Source organism: Nothobranchius furzeri, chromosome 1 (genome assembly GCF_043380555.1).
Source record: "Nothobranchius furzeri strain GRZ-AD chromosome 1, NfurGRZ-RIMD1, whole genome shotgun sequence".
In the NCBI taxonomy this organism is placed as follows: domain Eukaryota; kingdom Metazoa; phylum Chordata; class Actinopteri; order Cyprinodontiformes; family Nothobranchiidae; genus Nothobranchius; species Nothobranchius furzeri.
Window position 1 is genome coordinate 112,405,476 of NC_091741.1, and position 21,320 is coordinate 112,426,795.

Here is a 21,320-nt window from a genome sequence, read left to right on the forward strand (position 1 = left end):
GGTTGTGTCCAAGTTCTGAATGTGTGTGAGTGAAAGCCTGCAGGTCCGTTTCTGTGTGTGTGTGTGTGAGAGAGAGAGACGTTTTGGGCCGAAGTTCTGAAGCCTGAATGTGTGTGAATGTGCCGAGATCTCTGAATGGATGGAAGGTCCAAATGCATGATAATGTGTGTGACTGAGGCTTTGAGCCTAGTTTGTTCTGTGTGAAACCTGCAGATTCTAGATAGTCTATGTTCTATGTTTCTGTTTTGTTCTGTGTTGTCTTGTTCTTTATTCTGTACATGTATGAATAAGACTAACATCCTGTGGTGTGTAAGTGTGGGTCAGAAGGCTCAGGTGTGTGTGTGTGTATGTGTTTCCTAAGAGATGCTGGAGAAATAGAAGAAAGGAAAAGGAGGGGTGAAGGTTTGAGGGGGTGTATGAAGAGACAACGAAGTGTTATGGGGGATAGTTTTGATAAGGCTGCAGGCCACTAAATGTTTGATGGTTTGGTTAGGAAGAAATGAGAGGTTAGCAGAGAAGGTTGAGGAAAAGGAGACAGGTGGAGAAAAGAGAGAATTAAAGAAATGGTTGAAGAAACAGAGAAACCAAATAGAACGTTTAAAGAAATGTTTGAGGAAGTGAGAAGGTTTATTTTTCAAAATTCTAATTAGAAATGAGCAAAAGTTTGTGAGTGAGGCTTCTCAGGCTGAATGGTTGCCCAAATATGATGGAGATGATTCACGCGATTGCCTCAAATTAAATTAGATATTCTGGTCTACAGGCCTTTTATTATTTTATTAAAATAAATAAATACTCTTTCTAAAAGATCATGTATTTAGACCTAAGTAGTTCCCCTAATCTTTTATTGATGGATTTGACTGACCCCAAATTACAGAATTAGAAGGGAAAATTCATGATTTTGTGTTTTAAGAGGCACATAACCTTATAACTAGCTTATGCCATTTAAAAATGACAGACTCTTTAGATTAGCTGTGCAGCAGCTACTCTGGATCCGAAGATACCTTTTGCTCATGAACCAAGATTAAAAATACAACTTTGACTCAAGATGGTCTCTATTTCACACGTGGTAGGCTGTTCCTTTACTGAAATGCAAACTTTAGACAGTTCTATATAGATAGTTTAAACAGCGCCAAACTAAATATTTCAGCCTGGTGTACGTGGTTTAATTTGAACATTCTGATTTTATGAGACCTATTGTTTAAATTTTCTAATCTGATAGATGTAAGCTAGTGTTACCATGTTCGGTATTATTGTTTAGATTATGCAGTTTTACTTTAGTGGGTTATGTTCTTGGGTAAATAGAATTCTACACTATGCAGTAACAGTTTTTTATCTCAGCATTTTATCATATGACTAAATCATGTTAAACTTGGTGTTCCTGCCATAAGCAGACCATATTCAGTTGACTGGTTTTACAGGAGGGTGTTTAGATCTTTTATGAACCTTAAAAACTTCCCGTTAAATGTGTCTTGTCGACCATTGATAGATTAAGTAACTGGTGTTAATTTAATGACATGATTGAATCAACACGGTGCTAGATTTTTCCTGTATGCTATTCCTATGCAAATCTTGTTTGAAATGTAAACATCAACTCAGCCCTGCAGACCATAATGCTAATCGTAGTATTTTATTTTACACAACAGTAAGGCTGTTTTTGTAACTATTTCAACATTTGAGCTATTACCTTCATTTATTTTCTGTTTGGGTTATAAGGTTTAATAAATCTGAGTGACTTCCTTTTGATTAATTTAGATCCTGTAAATGTGTGAGACGCCTACCTCCACAGGAGGGGGTGGTGTAACTGATAAAGTTTTGATTACCTTACAAGGTGGAGACGGGCTAGTTCATTTAAATTAGAATGCCTTTTGCCTGAATGCAAATGTGTGAGCCTAAGCAGCTAAATCAAGCTAGACTGGAAGTCTCTTGTGGCACCCTTTTGTGAAAAACCTCTTTGAAGCCTCTGTGACGTGAGTGTGTAAACTCCGCCTTAGTGTGATAGAATCTCTGATTAACTCCTTTTGAGACAAGCTAGTTTTAAAGAATTTGGATGTGTTTTATTTTGTTTGTGATAATTTGGGACAGACCATATCTGACTAGTTTCATGCTAAACCAGACATCAATGTTTATTAATTTAAACAATTAGGCAGCACAACTTTTGGGTACACTGTTTTCCTAAATGCAAATTGTTCCCTATGCAAAGACAGGCTGGGAGACTCCTTGATTTGTGTCCTGCTGTGATATGATGGTGGCAACTCGATTAACAGGTGATAAAGATCAGTGGCTGGCTGCATTGGTTCCTGCAGAAAACATCAAAGGACACAGATCGGACACAAGAAACTTTGTGCCCCATTGACCCTCAACAACCAGGAAGGTATTGTGATTGCAACACAAGATGGTTGCTATGTCATGTCCTGATACTCTCCGAATGCAGGAATGGCAGACTCAGGGGAAGACTTCAGAGGATCTGAGTTCCTTCTGGCAAGCAGCTGTGGAAGTTGAACGCATATCTAACTGAATGCAAATTGGTCTGTGTCTGTAGCATCCTGCTGTGGGTCTTTGAAGCGTTTGTGACTTGTAGGTGTGTTCAGAAGGAAGTGGAGCCTACAATCCAAGATGGAGGAAGCACGAAAGACATGGCTAAACTGCTGACTTGCAGTCCAAGACGGAAGTGCCACAAACCACCATCACCAGCTGAGCTAATGTTAAACCACAAACCAAGTGGATCAGTTAGCTGAAACCAGTACCAACCTGTGCGCTGATGTAAAACCACAAAACCCGCTGTGGGCCAGTCAGCTCTCTCAGGAAGTGACCTGCGTCGACACGTCAGCGGGACGACGCAAATTTGAGAGCACAGTGTGACCGAGATATCACACCTGAACTGGAGATGAGGCGCAGAGGTCAAACACCAACTTCAGGAGGGAACCAGAACTGCAGGTCTGCCATCACAGAAAACTCAAAACCTGTGACACCTGTTCAGTCCTACAAGCGATCGATTGCAGCACGAGGTAACGACGGATGTGGAGCAGAAGATCCACAAGTGTTTGATGACAAATGATATGGGTTACTTTAATAAAGCTAGGAACTCAAGATTATTATGTAGGTTTTTGTTGTCTAGTTTATTCATTCCTAATTGCAGGTTTTAACTCTTGCTCTGGGTTTTATTGACAGGATAATCATTGCTCAAAGGTAGCATTCAGGGGGGATAAATTAATAAAGCTAGAAATACAGGATAAAATTGGGTTTGATGTCTGGTTTAATGTTGAACTAAAATCCGATTGATTGGTCATTTCAAATTCCAGGTTAGGTGTGTCCTAATTTCATGTTAATGTTGTTTTATTGGTTTAATCTTTTATTGCTCAAAAGGTCACATCAGGAGGGAATGTTGGGTATTTTTATAATTGTACCTTTTTGAGGCCTAAAAGATGGCCAACTGTTGCTGTTCATGAAAGGTAGAGCAAGGATGTTAATTGAGAAAACTGTGTCCCTCTGTAACTTGAGAAGGTCCGCCTTCTCCCCCATCCATTTGGTGAATAAAGCCCCTGAAGAACTGGGAGCACACGGGGAGTGACGTGGGGAATCCTCAGAGGAGGTTTCTCTGCGTTAACTCTCCATGTTCTGGAGACTCAGGGTAAAATGTCTTCCTTGTTGTCATGTGTGTTATTACAGGTTCCAGGGTTATGGAGATTAAATATTACCTAACATTCTAGTCTCCTGATGGAGACCACGGGTATGCAGAGCTGGTGAGGTAAAGGCTTTGAGGCTGGAGCAGAGTGGGGCCTGGTTGAGCCACACACATGGACATGGGGGCTGGTTGAGTCATGCACATGGACATTACAAATAATCAATTTACTCTCTCTCTCTCAAAGGGTGTGTCGTCCTTTAAGGTAATATGGGATAAAATCAAATTACCTAACACCAAAGGTCACCGGGCCTGGTGTCACTTTAAAGAAGTAGTCCAGTTACACCTTTGAGGGCTTATAACTTGGCTTTGGAATATCCTAGAGAGGTCAGGTTTGTTTTAGAGTACTCCAATTAACAGCCCCCTTACCCCAAAAAGGACTGGAGTCATTAGCACTTATGGTTTTTAAATGGCACCCAGAATTATGTTGCACGAAGGACAATTTCACATCATTCTGGGTTCATTTGTGTGAAAACAAGGTCCAATCAGGCTGAAACGTTACATGAAGGTAGAATCTATTGAGTTGTAAGTGATCTGAACGTTTCATGATGATAGCACTTTCCTAAGGGGGTCAAACCATGTCCGAAAGGTCACCAGATCTGGTGTCAATTTAAAGAAGTAGTCCAGTTACACATTTGTGGGCTTATAACTTGGCTTCTGAATGTCCTAGAGAGATCAGGTTTGTTTTAGTGTACTCCAATCAACAGCCCCTACAACCACAAAAAGGAATGGAGTCATTAGCACTTATGGTTTTTAAATGGCACCCAGAATTATGTTGCACGAAGCACAATTTCACATCATTCTGGGTTCATTTGTGTGAAAACAAGGTCCAATCAGGCTGAAACGTTACAGGAAGGTAGAATCTATTGACCTGTAAGTTATCTGAACGTTTCATGATGATAGCACTTTCCTAAGGGGGTCAAACCATGTCCCAAAGGTCACCGGATCTGGTGTTAATTTAAAGAAGTAGTCCAGTTACACATTTGTGGGCTTATAACTTGGCTTCTGAATGTCCTAGAGAGGTCAGGTTTGTTTTAGAGTACTTCAATTAACAGCTCCTACAACCCCAAAAAGGAATGGAGTCATTAGTACTTTTGGTTTTTAAATGGCACCCAGAATTATGTCGCACAAAGCACAGTTTCACATCATTCTGGGTCCATTTATGTGAAAACAAGGTCCAATCAGGCTGAAACATCACAGAAGAGTAAAATCTATTGAGTTGTAAATGATTCCTTTGTTTCATGATGATAGCACCTTCCTAAGGGCATCAAATCAGGTCACAAAGGTCACCGGATCACTTGTTCCTTAAAGGCAGGGTTCCAAACACACATTTGTGGGCTTATAACTTGGCTTCTGAACAGTGTTAATTTTGTTGACAAAATATTTTCGTCTTTTTTTTTCATCACGAAAATATATTTACAGACGAAAATGAAACAAAAATTCAAAATAAATGCTTGGAAAAAGACGAAGACGATAATTAAATTGATTGAAACTTTTCGTCAACGAATGAAAGACGAGACGAAAATCTACGATGACGCTCCTCTACATGGCGCACTATGGTGCGGTGCGACTATTGTGTTGTTGTGAGATGCGAACGTAGTAGAAGACAAGGGGCGTGGCGTGCCGTGAACGTGCGGGACGACGTGAGAGAAGACAGACCCTGAATAGTATAAAGGGGCAGGTCGCTCTTCTACATGGCGCGGTGCGACTATTGTGTTGTTGTGAGATGCGAACGTAGTAGAAGACAAGGGGCGTGGCGTGCCGTGAACGTGCGGGACGACGTGAGAGAAGACAGACCCTGAATAGTATAAAGGGGCAGGTATGCGCGGTGTGCTAAACATAGCTCACTGAATATATCGACGGCATAAGAAGAAGGAGTAGAGGAAAATGTTAACTGCTGGGCGAAAAAGAAGAGAAGATGTGTGGAGTCATTTTTCTTATGATAACATTGCTACCAAAACTACATGCCGAGAGTGTGGACTGTCGTTCCGAGGAAAGAACACAACGAATCTGAAGAGGCATCTACAGAATGGCCACTTCGCCATTTTCTCCAAGGTAAATCCACTTAAATGTTGTACACGTGACGACCTGAAAAGTAATATACAGGCAAATAAAACTGTATCAACACTGTCATGTTGGGACAAAAATTCGGAAGTACCGTATTTTCATGACTATAACGTGTGTTATTAGGGAAATAGCGGGCGAGCAGTGTTGATGCATGATTGCGCATGCGCCGTGAGCGGTTCTGGTACTTTTTGGGTCACAGCCGCTCGCTGCACGTGCGCTCTAAACCAGGACTAGACCAGTAAAGTGAAGCATGCTGTTGGCTGTTTATAATTTTCACAATGTCTGGTTTGCACTAATATGATCTGAGTCCCGAGCCCGCACAGATGTTTATGTGTGTGTGTGTATGTATATATATGTATGTAATATAATGTATGAAATCTCAAAAAGCAACAGGTAAATCATTGTTAGAAAGTCAATGTTTTAATTGTGTATTTTTATTTTTTTGCAGTTGCAGAAAACCATTGCTGATGGTGGCCAACCAGCTACCAAAAAGGCAAAAATGTCCAACCAGAACATTGAGGACGCATTTACAAGTACTACAAAGTACAAGAGTGATGCCAAAGATCAACAAATTAAAGAAGAGGCTATCGCTACATGTATTGGATGTACAGGATTGCCGGTCACAACAGTAGAAGATGAGGATTTTATTCTGATGATGGAAAGTTTGGATAAGAAGTTTACTGTGCCAAAGAAAACCAAGATAAGTAATCTAATTGAAAAACACAATGAAAACAAAAAAGCTACATTTAAGAAAAGACTGTCTAGTGCCAGAAAAGTATGTATTGGGACTGATCTGTGGACTAAAAAGGGACTGACAGCATCATTCCTTGGCATAAGTTGCTGCTTTTTCTGTGTTGAACAACAAAAACCAGAACACTTACTGCAAGCTCTTGAACAACTTGACCATCCGCACACCGCCCAGTCCATTAAGGCAGGGGTGGGCAATTATTTTTTCCATGGGGCCACATGAGAAATAGAAAATATTGTGGAGGGCCAGGCCAAAAGGCTGAAGTCAATTATGCATAATATTAATGGTATTTCTTTATAAAAAAGCAGTAAATACCATTGTTTCTTCAAGCTGGTAAGAGTAGACTATATGTTATAAATGAGCAAAAAGGAAAAAGTGAGGTTGTCTTACAAAAATGTGATTTATTCAAATTTCCCAAGGCAATGGTAAACAAAGTGTGCACATTTGGTTTTTGTTAAACATTTGTGACTTATATTAGTTAACAGTTTCAGTCACATTCACTCCAAAACACATTCTGAGTTTCAAATATTGTTGGAAAGAGGTTCTTAGCATTCTACAGACACACAGTATTGTCTGTAAAATAAAATCACTGAACTGTGATCTTGAGAAAGAGGTTTAAAAAAAGTGTCCCAGTTCACTGCTAGTTGCCTACATTTGTGGTCCAAACACCTTATTTTGTGTTTTTAAGTGATTTTTTTCTTATTCAGTGAGAGAAATCTAGTCTCTGCTGGGCTTTAACGAGTGCATCAAAGTCAGGTTGAATGTCTGAGGTGGAGAAGCGAAGCACAGCTGACAAATGATCATCAGTGAGAGAGGATCTATACCTGGATTTTGTAAACTTCATCATTGAAAATGTTTGTTCACAAATGTAGGTAGAGCCGAAGAGAACCAACATCTTCTGAGCATGTCTCCTCAGGTTTGGAAAGTCCTCCTTTAGAGAAGAGTAGAAATCCAGCAGAGATCCTGAATCTCTGCTTTCAAGTCACAAACCCTCTTCAGCACTTTCCCCAGGCTGAGCCAGCTGACAGCTGTGTGGAGTCCTCCAAAAGAGCCACAAACTGTCTGTGATCCATCGCCCGCGCCCTGATGAAGTTTATTATTTTAGTAACAACATCAGTAACATGGTTGATTTTTAGCACTGACTTGCACAACACATGTTGGTGTATAATTCAATGCAAAAACACCTATTTTTGATCTGCATCGATTTCTGTCACTTTATCTTGCATGCGTTTCAAAAGTCCGACATTTTTCCATGTAAAGCCGGGCGTACACTGTGTGACTTTTTCACTCGCAGCACTCAGCTTCAGCTCAAAGTGTACGACTTCCTCGCAGAGCAGATCTCACGAGTCGTGTGCTCACACTGTACAACCCAGTTCTCGGATGCGACCTGACTGCTCACACTGTACGTCTGGTAGCAACACGTCGGCCCTAAAAATGTGCTAAAAATAGCAGTTTTTACTCAACACGTCAGAGTTTTTTGTCTTGTCTTGCCTGTTGTCCTTCGGGAGAGCTGCAGGAGGACACACAGGGATTTATGGGGGTTGGATGAGGAAAACGAAATAAAGAAAGTAAATCTGTGTTTTGTGATCAGTTTAATTTGACATGAACACGACAAACACGCTTTCTTGACAATCTTTGTGAGTAAAAAAAACGTGTAGAAACAAAAACGAACAGCGTGTGTTATTAGGGAAATAGCGAGCGACCGGCGTTGATGCAGGATTGCGCGCGCATGCGCCGTGAGCGGTTCTGATACTTTTTGGGTCGCAGCTGCTCGCAGCGCCGCTTCAACAGTGCGATACCCTCACGAGGGACGAGCGAAATATTAAACACACCAGAGTGCGACCTCACGACTGCTGATCGGCGGCTGGTCACGTGGTGTTAATCGCCTCTCGTAACCCCCTGTACACTACACGACCGCTCGGCGCAAAACTCGCCACGATGTCGTGGCTTCTCGCACGACTGGAAAATCGGCTCAAAAAAGTGAAAAAGTCGCACAGTGTACGCCCGGCTTAAGATTTGGACAACCGTCTGTTGTGACACCTGACAGTCTCTCCCATTTCAATCCCAGAGTGTCCGTGCACGCATTTACCTCTGTAGAAACATCACTCCCTGTCGTTGTCCCTTTCATCCACCGCATTGCTGCCCGCTCCTCTGTGAGCTTGAAGTCCGTTATCCCCGGACAAATACGAGCAGCTGGGCTGTGTCGCGGACATCACAGCTCCCGTCTAATGAGAAAAAGTCAAAACTTGCCACTTCACGTTGCAGCTGAAGCTCCAGGTTCCCCGCAATGTCCTCGATCCTCCTGGTCACGGTTCGCCTGGACAGCGGGATTTGCTCAAATGCGCCTTTTTTTTCAGGGCATATTAGTGCGGCAGAGTCCACCATGCACTCTTTGACAAACTCTCCCTCCGAAAACGGCTTGCTGTTTTTAGCTATTTTGTGGGATATCACAAAGCTGGTCCTGGCTGCTGCATCCCTGGATGTGTGAAGCTTAGTAAAACAGCCTTGCTGCTTTTGCAACTTTGCAAGCAAAGCTTCGGATGTCCGTGCCCTCTCAGCTCTCAGCATCAGACAAGTTCTTGTATTTTTCCGAGTGTTTCTTGTCGTAATGCCGACTCAAATTGTAGTCCTTAAACACGGCAATCTCCTCCCCGCAAACCAAACACACGGCTTTACCTCCGACTTCAGTAAAAAAAATACTTAGCAGTCCAATTTTTGTTGAAAATCCTGCATTCGGCATCTTTCTTTTTTTTTTTTTTTTTTTTTTTTTGCATGAGCGGACATTTCTCAGGCTACAATCACCATGTCAACCGCGGGCACTTGTTGCTATACGTATTGCGTCATTGTGCACGTAAAAAACAACTTCAAAATAAAAGCAATGCAGCCTTAGCCCATGCATGAGGTAAAATGAGAAAATACATTTATTTTGTAATTTCCAATTAACCTTACGCGGGCCGGTCAAAGTCAACCAAAGGGCCGGATGTGGCCCGCGGGCCGTAAAATGCCCAGGTCTGCATTAAGGCTTGTGTGGAAAAGTGCATGCAAGAATGGGGGATCCCAAATGAGAAAGTTCTCACCGTAATAACAGACAATGGTAGCAATATGGTGGCAGCATTCAAACATAGTGCTCCAGAAGATGAAGATTCCAGCTCCGATGATCCAGATGCATCCATCCTAAGTGAAAGTGATTCCAAGGAGACAGAAAACCTGCAGTGTCAGGACATGGGCATGGACAGGATGCCATGTGTCGTCCATACGCTGCAGCTTGTTGTCCACATGATAAACAAGGAGGAAAGCATCAACAGAGTCTTGAACAAAGTCCGATCAATCGTGAAACTTTTTCGCAAGTCATCAGTCGCAACACAGAAGATTTTGGATGAGTGCGGCCTAACTGTTGTGAATGACTGCCCCACACGCTGGTCAAGTACTTATGAAATGGTTGCACGTCTCCTCAAAGTTAAAGAATCTGTTTGTGAAGTAGCAAACGAGATGGGATGGGACTGCTTGCTCTCAAGTGAGTGGCAGAAGCTGTAGTCAATGCAAGAACTTTTGCAGCCTTTTGCTGAACACACACAAACTCTTCAGAGTGACACAATGTCGATGTCATTAATACTCCCTGCTCTCTTTGATTTACTCAGCCATCTGGCAGATGTGGAACAAAACACAAGTCGAGATGTTGCTGCTCTAGCCCGTAAAATGGAAGGTAATGTGAACCAGCGTTTTGCCTGGGTACTTGATCCCTCAGATGACAAGTTTTCCCCACTTGTAGCAGCTGCTTGCTTTCTCAATCCTACTGTGTGTCAGACCCTCCTCAATGTGGCTGATGATAACATTCAGGAGCTGCTCAAGCAGGCAGAAGGGTATGTTGTTCGGTGCTCTCAGACACAGGAGAACCACTCTGATCTGGAGGAACTGAATGGACCTGAACCGGCACCACCCGCCGCCGCCTCCTCTTCATCATCTGCCTCCTCCTCCTCTAGACAACCAGTCTTTAAGTTTCTCTCCAAATTCGGAACAAAGCCTGAACCAAAATCTTCCAAGTGTAGTGTAAGACAGCAGATAAGCCAGTGTTGAGGGTCCGACCTCATGAGGAAATTACTATGCAGTGATTTTCTCCAAAATGACTGTGCTTAAATTGCTCTGAAAAGCAAATAATCACATCAGCGCCAAGAAACTTCATTTCCCATGATGCTTTGCACACGGAAGCATTGTGATGACGTCACCGCCTAGTACCAGAAACACGTTCTGCGCATGTGCGGGAAGCCGTGGAGCTTTTCCCGCGAACTAAGACCATAAATCTTCAGCAGAGACAAAGAATCCTCGTTCTTTTGCCCAGGATACCTGGCGGTAAGGACACGCTTGTCAACGCTCCGACTCCCTTGAGCACGCGGAAGCTCTACGTGCCCAAGTTGAGCCCACGGAACTGCTGGAAACTAAACTGCAAGCCCATCAGATCTGCTCGTTTCTGCTCCCCTCCAGCTGATGTTTGAGGACACAGAACTGCGGAGGAAAGCAACAACTCCATCAAGCACGCTGTAAGTTATAACTCAGCACAGAAAGAAACTTTGCTGTCTCTGTCCAGCCCGTGGAGAAACACTCGTGAACGCCAAACAACGGAGAAAGCATCAAACCGACGGACGACGCCGAAAGCTGCGGAGAAACACGGAGAACCGTCAAATCAAAGAGGGAGGGACGCCTCGCTCTTCTGGTGATCAGAAACTCATCTCTTTCTCTCATTCTTTCCTTCTCCCGTTTCCTCTATAGTCTCAAATAAGCAATAAACCGCGTCTATTGCTTAAAAAGTAGCTTCGTGTTTTCCTCTTTCGTCCCAAACACGTCAGTCGGGTCATTTTGAAAGAATAAACTGCTTATTGATCATTGTTTGGTATCTTTAAATGTTTTCTGCTTGGCCACGTGGTTAAACTAAAAGATATTATTCGTGATTAATCTTTTGTGTTGTTTCATGATCTTTTGAAATGTTTTGAGTGATTTAAGGTTAAGTTACTACTGATTCTAAGTGCTTTGGAAGTTAAAGTGCAAGTTGCCACCCACACTTTAGCCAGACAAAGGGGTCAGCCATCTTGTATTCAAGACTCCATTTTGAATCCATACACACACACACACACACACACACACACACACACACTACTCCTTTGTGAGAACAAAGGACCCCATTCATACATCCTCCATCACATGCAAACACATCCATCTTCAATCATATCACATGGTTATTATTCATCTATTCCACTGTTTATTCATTTGACAAATTGTTAATTAAATGTTATAAAATTCAGATTTTTGTGTCCAGTAGCTTTGTTGTGTCGAAGAGAAGTCTCTGCTCCAAGGATTCTACGAACTTCAAGAAAGACTGATAAGAGTTTTGGATTCAATTTTTCCCCGGAAAAAGGGGAATGGTGCCCCGTATATCTAAGAATATCTTAATTAATTAATAAATCAGTAAATATTCCCATATTTACAGAATTTATTGAAGAATCCAAAAGTAAGTTGAAGCTTACTAATTGTTCGCTCCTAATAACCCCAACATTTTATTGGTGCGGCCGTGTGAGGCTTGGATACACAGAGATTTCTATCCGGCACAAACAAACAAATAAATCCAAAGAGCTTGAATTAAAAATAATCCGTTGTTCAGCCTTGAACCAGCAACAGAGTGGTGCTGATTTCGCTGAGCAGGAAGCTGCATCGAACTCTCACCAGTAACTCAGTGCTTCTTTAAAGGTGCAACGTGTAAATTAATTCTGGTTGACCTTTTAGGTTAAAAATTCAGTTTTTCCTTAAAGGTGCAACGTGTAATTAATTCTGGCTAACCTTTTAGGTTAAAATTCAGCTTTTCCTTAAAGGTGCAACGTGTAATTAATTCTGGCTAACCTTTTAGGTTAAAATTCAGTTTTTCCTTAAAGGTGCAACGTGTAATTAATTCTGGCTAACCTTTTAGGTTAAAATTCAGTTCCTCATTAAAGGTGCAGCATGTAAGTAATTCTGACTAACCCTTTTAGGCTAAAATTAACTGCTAATTTAGCGACTTTAACTCACAGTGGCTATTGTAACTAACTGAAACCTTCACTCAAAGACTGATAACACCTTGTTTGCTAATATTCTGAAGGAATAACTAGCATATTTAACACTGCAAGTGTTGTAAGACGTTGCTACGGCAACGCACCAGCTTTTGCTAAAATACTGAAAGGGATAGTATTTTAGGCGTTAGTCACGGCATTCCGTGCAATCTTAAAACGCTAAAACCTGTGCGCACAAAGGTTAATTTAGTGTTTTTCTGCTACAAAGCTAGCAGTTGCTGCCCAAAAGGTGCAGTTTGAGCTATCTGCAGAAGCTCTACTAGGCTATTTTTGGTTCGGTTGTTAAAATGGAGGGACAGAGTAGTGAACTGACCAACTCCCAGCAACCAGGTGACGCTGCGGCCCACGACTATGAACCTGGCCTACTTTCTGGACAAATATTGTCCAAACTGGTCGCGGTTGCTCGAGAACCCGACTACCCTTCTAGGGATTTCACTGAAGAACAGCGTAGCGACGAGCTAGAAGCTGTAATTGATCAAATAGAAAACCCGGATGGTACTAAACCAATCCAGGTTCACTTGGCTAAGTTAGCCCTGATCCTCTATCAGAGAGGACTCCAACATGATCGAGAGATCTTGAACCTCCAGAGTATGCTAGCTGAAAAACAGCGAAATGGAAGTCTGAAGGATGAGGAGGACGACGACACCCGCACCGATTCTGGGGAAGATGGGGAGAAGACCCCGCCCCCTTCTGCTGATGACAACAGACAGTGGGAAGGGGGGAAACACCAGGACTCTCTGGACGGACGCACGCCGCAGGGGAGAGATGAAGCTCATCTGTTCCAACCTTCGGCCCCGTTCCCTACACACACTATAGGGCATTCAGGACCACCTAGGGGCCGAGAGCAGTTCACCCTCGAATCCCAGGTTGGACCCTCATCTTCACGGCCTTCTCAATCAGTGAGAAGTCGACCAGCTGAGCGGCACCTCTATTTAGACCGCTCCCCCAGTCCACGAAGGGTGCAAGGTGCCGATTGGGGTTATGCACCTCAAGCTGCACCTCAACCATCCACCCATCCTAGCTACTCCGGTATTCGGCATGCCGATAACCAGCTGCATGACCAAGCATCATACGCCAGTCCGTACCCGGACAGAGCGTATTACGCAGAAGCCCCAGTTGAAAGACGCAGGCTGCACTACGCAGACGTGCCCCGGGAGGAGGACCTCCCAAGACACCCACGTGACATGCCAGCAGCCCGCCACAACATGCCGAACCCCGATTTGGGCCCCAGGAGTCAACATTGGGAGCCCAGAGCACACCAGCGATATCCAGCGCCTTCTGAGACAGACCGTGGGTCAGAGTCAGAGGATGACGCGCCGTACCGTGAGTCAGGGCTCCGTGTACGTCAAATTGAATCGCTAGCTAAAGACATAGAACGCTTTGATCCTAACACCAATGAATCCAATGTCGACGATTATCTGTGGGAGATAGAACGTTGTCTGCTTGATCTTCCAGCACCCTCTTCAAGGGAAAAGCTCAAGCTAATTTGGAAAACCACATCTAGAACGGTGCACGGTTTCATGGAAACTCTACCACCTGACATTCGTGATCGGTACTCCTCGCTCTGCCGAGCGTTGAGAGATGAATACGCCACGTATGCAGACTCTGCGTCAGCTACAATGGGGGCCTTCTCCATCAAACACTGGAGAAACGAACCCCCCAGAGAGTATTATCGCAGACTCAAAAGTGCTTATTTCCAAGGTCGAAACGGCCCTGGGCTCGAGGAAGACCCTGCCTTCAGATCCCTGTTCATTCACAACCTGCACGAGTGTGTTCGCTCCGAAGTCTCAATGTATTGTCGGATGAAGAAACTGACAACTCAGGAGATTAGGAGATACGCTCAACAGGCTTGGGAAGCCGGCGGAAAGCCCCAAAAGCCTGACGCACATCACCGCGTCATGCACCTAGCTCCTGACGCCGAGCCGCGTTTGGAGCTCGAAGGCACAGAAGCTCCACCCACTAAGCCAAAATCTGCTAAACCTAGACCTGTTAAACCGCGAGAGCAGTCCCAATCTCCTCAACAGGGGAAGGGGGGTGCTGATTGATTGCCTAGGTCTGGACAATCAGACAGGAAGTGGCCCAACCAAAACCAACGGCAAGCAGGTCGGAACAGTGGAAGGTTTAAGGAGCGCCGCCCACAGGTAGGTCCCGAACACAAGTCCGCAGGTGAGTACTTGACCAAAGCCGACCTCCAGGAGATGTTTCAGCAGTTCCTAGCTAAACAGAAGGAACAGCTGAGATCTGCAGAAGAGACCCCTGCACCAAAGTCTTCTTCTAAGAAGCCAGACCCAGAGCCAACGTCCGCATGACTAGGCGTGGCTCAAACCCCCAGCGTGGCCAGGACCTACCTGATCAGCTGGGGGAACACTACTGGTAGATCACAGGAGTCTCCTGAAATCTACCCCCCAGAGAAACTTGATACTAAATTTCTGAAGTTCCTTGGTGACTTAACAAACCATGATCATGCTCGCCGTTTGTACTGTAGCACCAACGTAGGTGGATGCATACAGGTTGATGCTCTGCTGGATACTGGCTCAGAAATCACCCTGATATGCTCCACACTGTTCCATCGCTTGTCTGACACCATGCGGTCGCTCGGGAAACCAGTCCAGGTAGAACCCTGTGACCTGAAAATCACCAGCTACACCCAGACCCGGGAGTGTATCACTCACCGGGCGTGGCTGGATATCACCTTCCAAGACATGACTCTGGTTCACCCGTTTTATGTCTGCCAGCTAGACACTGAACCACTTCTCGTTGGTCAGGACCTGCTTGAACGTCTAGCTCCCCTCATCGACTGCCAGAAGGGTCAACTGTGGGCCCAGGTGGACACACCTAAGCCCTGGAACCCGGATAGCAGCCGACCATCCTCCATTCTTGAAGTCAGCATAAGTGAGCAGCAAAACCCTTGTTCCAAGGTCATGCCCCTCCCTACAGCTCCCACAGACGATGTCCGCCTGCAAAGGCATGAAACCGCTCCTGGAACTCCGTTCCGCACACATTCATCTTTTCTCTGCTCGCTGAGGAACGTCAGCCTGCAGCCATATGCACCACACATAGTTGGTGGTCTTACCATCAACTGCACCCACATCTCAGATGCTCGCCTTGCTCTTTGGTCTGAAAAGTCAGCCATCAGCCAGCAGACGTTTGAACACCTGCGTCAGAAGGACCCCCTTCTGGTCAGTGTGACACGTAGCCATCGGCTCTTGTCACCTACTTGGCCGCAGAGGCTCCTGAAAGCGCCAGAGGTCTGCTCTCTGACTATCCAACTTGGAGCAAGACAGCTCACACATACATTCAGCATCATACCACAGCTTGATCCACCTGCACTCATTGGAGCAGATCTGCTGGTTCGACTAGGTGCCCAGCTGGAAACTTGCAATCAAGTCCTTTGGGCCCGGGCCACACCTTCCTCTGAGCCTCGCTCAGAAGGCCGTGAACACTTGCTGTCCGGACAGACCATTCCACAGGCCTGCCGTGCAGTGGTTGAGGCCAGCACGGTTCTGCCCCCACTGGTCAAAGGAGTGCCTGTTCGTCTGACTCTGATGAAGCATCAGAAGCTGCCAGGCACACAGGCCTTCTTCCAGCCATCACCACACTTCTTGGAGCTCAACTTAGCCGTCTGTGGCACGCCACTCTTGGAGCTGAACACTCGTTCTGCGTACTTGTTGGTCGAAAATCCGACCCAGAGTCCTATCCACCTGCCAGCAGGAAAGCCCTTGGGCATGCTGATAGATAGCTCATTCCATGACTTCGAACTTTCAGTCCCCGTGATCGGACAACTTCCGTTGTTCTTGAACGACAGACAGGTTGGTGCAGACACATTCAGTACTTTCCCTTCACAAATGATTACCATCAAGCGGCATGAAGCCCTTCCTGAGGAACCCATTTGCAGTGCAACCTTAGATACTGACGGCGGTCAGTGTCTAACGGTTTTTGCAATAAATACTCAACCCTCTGAGTCACCGGTTGAAAGCCCGGAACACCAGAGACCCTCCTCCTCTGAACCTTATGACGGCTTCGAGGCCGAAGTCAGCCAGCAGCTTGACAAAGCGGATGCGCTGGAGTCAGAGGAGCAGAGAGCAGAGCTTAGAAGCCTGTTCTATGAGTTTCAGTCCGTCTTATCCAGGGACTCCCTGGACTGTGGACTCACAAACCTGCACACGGTTCGCATTCCGACGAACCCGAATGCCCCTCCTATTTTTGTACGTCAGTACAAGATTCCCCTCGCTGCTTATGAGTCGATCCAGGAGATCCTCGATCAGCTGAAGGAGAAAAACATCATCAGAGAGTGTAACTCCACTTACAACTCTCCCATCTGGCCGGTTCTGAAACCGACTGGGAAATGGCGTCTCACCATAGACTATCGTGCACTGAACAAACAAGTACCTCTCTCCAGGTGGCCTATGATCCATTTAGATCAGGAGCTAGCCAGAGTCAGAGATGCTCGTTTCTTCTCTACGGTTGACGTAGCCAACGGCTTCTGGACCATGAAGGTTGAGCCGGCGGACCAGTATAAACTGGCTTTCTCCTTTGGAAATCGCCAATATACTTGGATTCGCTGCCCCTTTGGCTACTCTAACTCACCTGCCGAGTTAAACATCTTCCTCCACAAAGCCATGTCAGATGCTGCTTCCAGAGGGAACCTCATATATGTCGATGACATCTTGATGAGGAGTCGTACCTTCGAGGAGCACCTGGCCGAACTCCGTCACGTGCTGCAACAGCTCGCTGACGCCGGAGCTAAATTGGCGATTCTCAAGGGACAGTGGTGTCGAACCAAAGTGGAGTATGTTGGACTGCTGGTTGGCCCTAATGGAGTCGAGCCCCAAGCGGGACGCATTAGAGCCATTCAGGACATCAAAGCCCCAGCTAATCTGACTGAACTCAGGAGCTTCCTCGGAGTCTGCAACTACTCCAGACAGTTCATTGAGGAGTACGCTGAAACAGCGAGGCCCCTCACTGAGCTGCTTCGGAACGACACACCTTTCGTGTGGGACAGACCCCAAGAACTCTCCTTCCAGTTCCTAAAACAGAAGTTGGCGTCCGCACCCTGTCTGGCTTACCCAGACAAGGATAAAGAGTTCTACATAGAGGCTACTTTCTCCTCTCACTGCCTGAGCGCTGCTTTGAAGCAAAAACACGATCAGGACATGAGAGTTGTGGCATACGCCAGCAAGCCTCTGAGCAAGGTGGAACTCCAGTTCTCAGACTGCGAGAGAGCTCTCCTCTCTACAGTCTGGGCCGTCGAACACTTTCGTAGTTACATCGGTGGAAAGAAAGTGATCATTGAAACGTGTCATCAGCCCGTCACCTTCCTAAACAGCCAGCGTCTGCGCGAAGGAAGAGTGTCAAACAGCCGCATTGCGACGTGGATGATGGTGCTCCAAGGATACAACATTGAGGTCAAGTATGGTCAGAACACCAAGCTAGCGCTAGGACAAGGGCTAGCTGGCTGCCAGCACTGTGACTCTGACTCCGTCATGGGTCCCCTGGACACACCTGCCGCAGTCTACCCAACCGCATCCAATCATCGCTACTTTGATGAGAATGTTTGCCAAGGGCTTCCGAAAGTTTACACTGACGGATGCGCCTACCTTCACGAAGGCCAGCTCCGTGCCGGGGTTGGAGTCGTTTGGGTGGACTGTGACACCAAGCAACCAAATCACTACCGGTTGGGCCAAAAGTCTAGTCAGTACGCCGAAATTGCTGCAGTGTTGATAACCCTCCAGCAGGCGGCAGCCTTGGACATCACTCAAATCGTCCTTTGCTCTGATTCAAACTACGCTAGACACAGCTTCATCTCTCACTTCCCCATGTGGAAGGAGAATCACATGAAAAACGCCAGGAACAGAGACGTGAAACACTCGGAGTTATTCCTAGCGTGTGATCTGCTCACCACTGAGAAAGGCATAATGGTCTACTGGAAAAAGGTCAAAGGTCACTCCAGGACCATAGGTCCGGAGAAAGATGGTAATGACGAAGCTGACCGCCTTGCTAAGCTCGGTGCTGACCAGGGAACCTGTTGGGAATTCAAAGACGAGTGGCTTCCACCCAAGGCCGTTCACAAGGTCTGCGCGATTACTTGTCGCCATGCTAAACAGGCAGACGAACCTCGGACCGTTGAGGTACCAGTGTTTCTAGGCAGACAACCACAGGACGTGGACCTAGTCACCATGCAGGAACAAGATCCTGACCTGAAGCTCATCCGCGAGCTTCTCCAAAAGGGCCCGATGTCTAAACAACCATCACCACCTATTGGTGCAAGCCAAGATTTGGTAAACCTGCATCGTCAACTCACGCACCTGAAACTACAAAACGATTTGTTAGTTTACATGCGTGACGATCACAGCCCGCCGCGCTGGGTTGTTCCACTCGACCACAGAGGAGTGATGCTTGCCTACGCCAACGACACTCCGGTTGGAGGTCACCGCGGAGCAAAAGCTACCCTCGCGTCACTGACAGAAGTAGCATATTGGCCGTCAATGTCCAAGGACGTACACAGCTATGTCCAAGGCTGCCTCATCTGTGCCCAGTTTCAACCCTCCCAGCCGCTTGCTAGAGCACCACTGCAACGCAGGGGAATAACCTTCCCTTGGTCCCACCTGCAGATCGACTGGGTTGGACCGGTTCCCAAATCGGCAAGAGGAAACAAATATATGCTAACTGTAACTTGCAGTTTCACAAAGTGGGTTGAGTGCCTTCCAGCGCCAAACGATACAGCCGTCACAACCGCTGTACTGCTGATTAACCATGTTTTCAGTCGATGGGGACTTCCACTCTGCATTGACTCTGACCGAGGAACTCATTTCACATCCAGTGTAATGACGTCCCTGTTTGAACTTCTGGGAGTGGAAGTGAGATTCCACCTCCCCTATCACCCACAGTCATCCGGACAGGTCGAACGGATGAACCGCACGGTCGTCTCTATGCTCAAAAAGTACGTCTGCTCCACTGGGAAGGACTGGGACGTCAAGCTCCCTCTGGTCCTGATGGCCATACGGTCCACTCCCCAGCGATCCACAGGGGTTACGCCCTTTGAGATGATGACCGGCAGACTGATGACCCTACCACTGCACCTCCTGTATCACCCAGAGGATGTCAGTGTTGCCACTGCCTATACCGCCCATCAGTATGTGGCAGACTTGAAAACACACCTCAGAGCTACGTTCGCGCACGCTCAGAAGAAACTGGAGACCAACGTAGAAGGCGCTAAAGCCTACTACGACCAAAAGACAACCAGCCGCAAATACGAGGTGGGTGACAAAGTATTCTACTTTCGGTTCGCCCAACCGGCACGCAAAGCTAAGAAGTTCCTGCCCTGCTGGTCAGGACCATTTGAGATCGTGGCAAAACTCTCTCCAGTTGCATACAGGTTACGCATCACCAAAGCGAGACAGGAGCCTGTCTACAAATGGGTGCATGCAAACCAAATCAAACCCTACGTCAAACCATCCCCGCGGGTACAGAGACCAGACTCCCCGCAGGAGGTAGACGTAGTCTCGACATAGTTCTATGCATGGAAATGGAAAGGGGGGGAAAGTGCACGTTTAACCCACTAACATGTACTAACCGACAAAGAACCAGGCCCCCCCCCCCCGCCGTCACTTTCACTAACCAAGAGAAACTCCTTCCTAGACCGCTAACAGGATGTACCTACTAAAACCTTACAGAGTACTCTGGTACTTATACTAGGCTCTGATTAATGAATCTCTACGTGCAATCAAGACTTTGTCTGAAACCATACATCAGGATATTGTGTACACACGAGTGGTGAGAGATTTGATGCAGGACCTGCTCAGGGAAGTAAGTTCCACGCTGGACAGCTTGGTTGAAAGTCGTATTTCCCCGTACTTGGTACCACTGGACCTGCTCAAAGTTAGCTTGACAGCTGCTACCCCTCTACTGTGCACCTTTCACAAATCCACCTAGCGTACAGCCTAGGTAGTGCAATTCCCAATCACGTTGATGCAGAAAATTAGAACTCGGTTTCCTGTTACATGTTCCCATAATTGTGACACCTCACATCTATAGGTTTAAGTCGATGCTGAACATTGGTATTTGAAAGGACGGTAGGCATTTCCACTTTGAACTAGAAACCTGACACTCCATCACCTCAACCTCGAACAGCATGACTCAGAGATTGAGATCATGGACGCTTTCCGGGGTTGTAACTTTGCCTTCGATTTAGAAATTGACCAACAATTACTGATTGAAGGAACCAAACTTGTTAAGTTCACACAAACCCCGCGTGAACTTACTTTGACGCCCATGAATAGATACCCAAGACGCTACATTGACACAGATTATACCACCTTAATCTGCACATTGGTCGCCCTGGGGATGGGATGGCTCATCACGGCCGTGATAGCTTATTCCGCCTACAGGCGTGTTAAGAAACTCCAAGATAAGATGCACTTGCTCACCTACGGTGTGCCTCGTGACCGCGTTCGGGGAGAATCCAAGCGTGAATGTACCACACCTGTCTAAAGGGGGTGAGCAACATTTTCTTTATTATTTTGTAACCCTAAGAGTAGTTCTCACTTTAGTCTACCTCACATTTTTATCTGAGTGTTGCATTATGTCACATTCTTTATAAGCTACACACTGAATGTATGACCTAAGAATGTATTTTATGAGACCTCAAGGTTGCTATGAATTTTCTTGGATGTTATATGTTACATGTTTTTTTTGGGGGTTTTCTGTATTTTTGTTTCTTACTTGGTCACATATT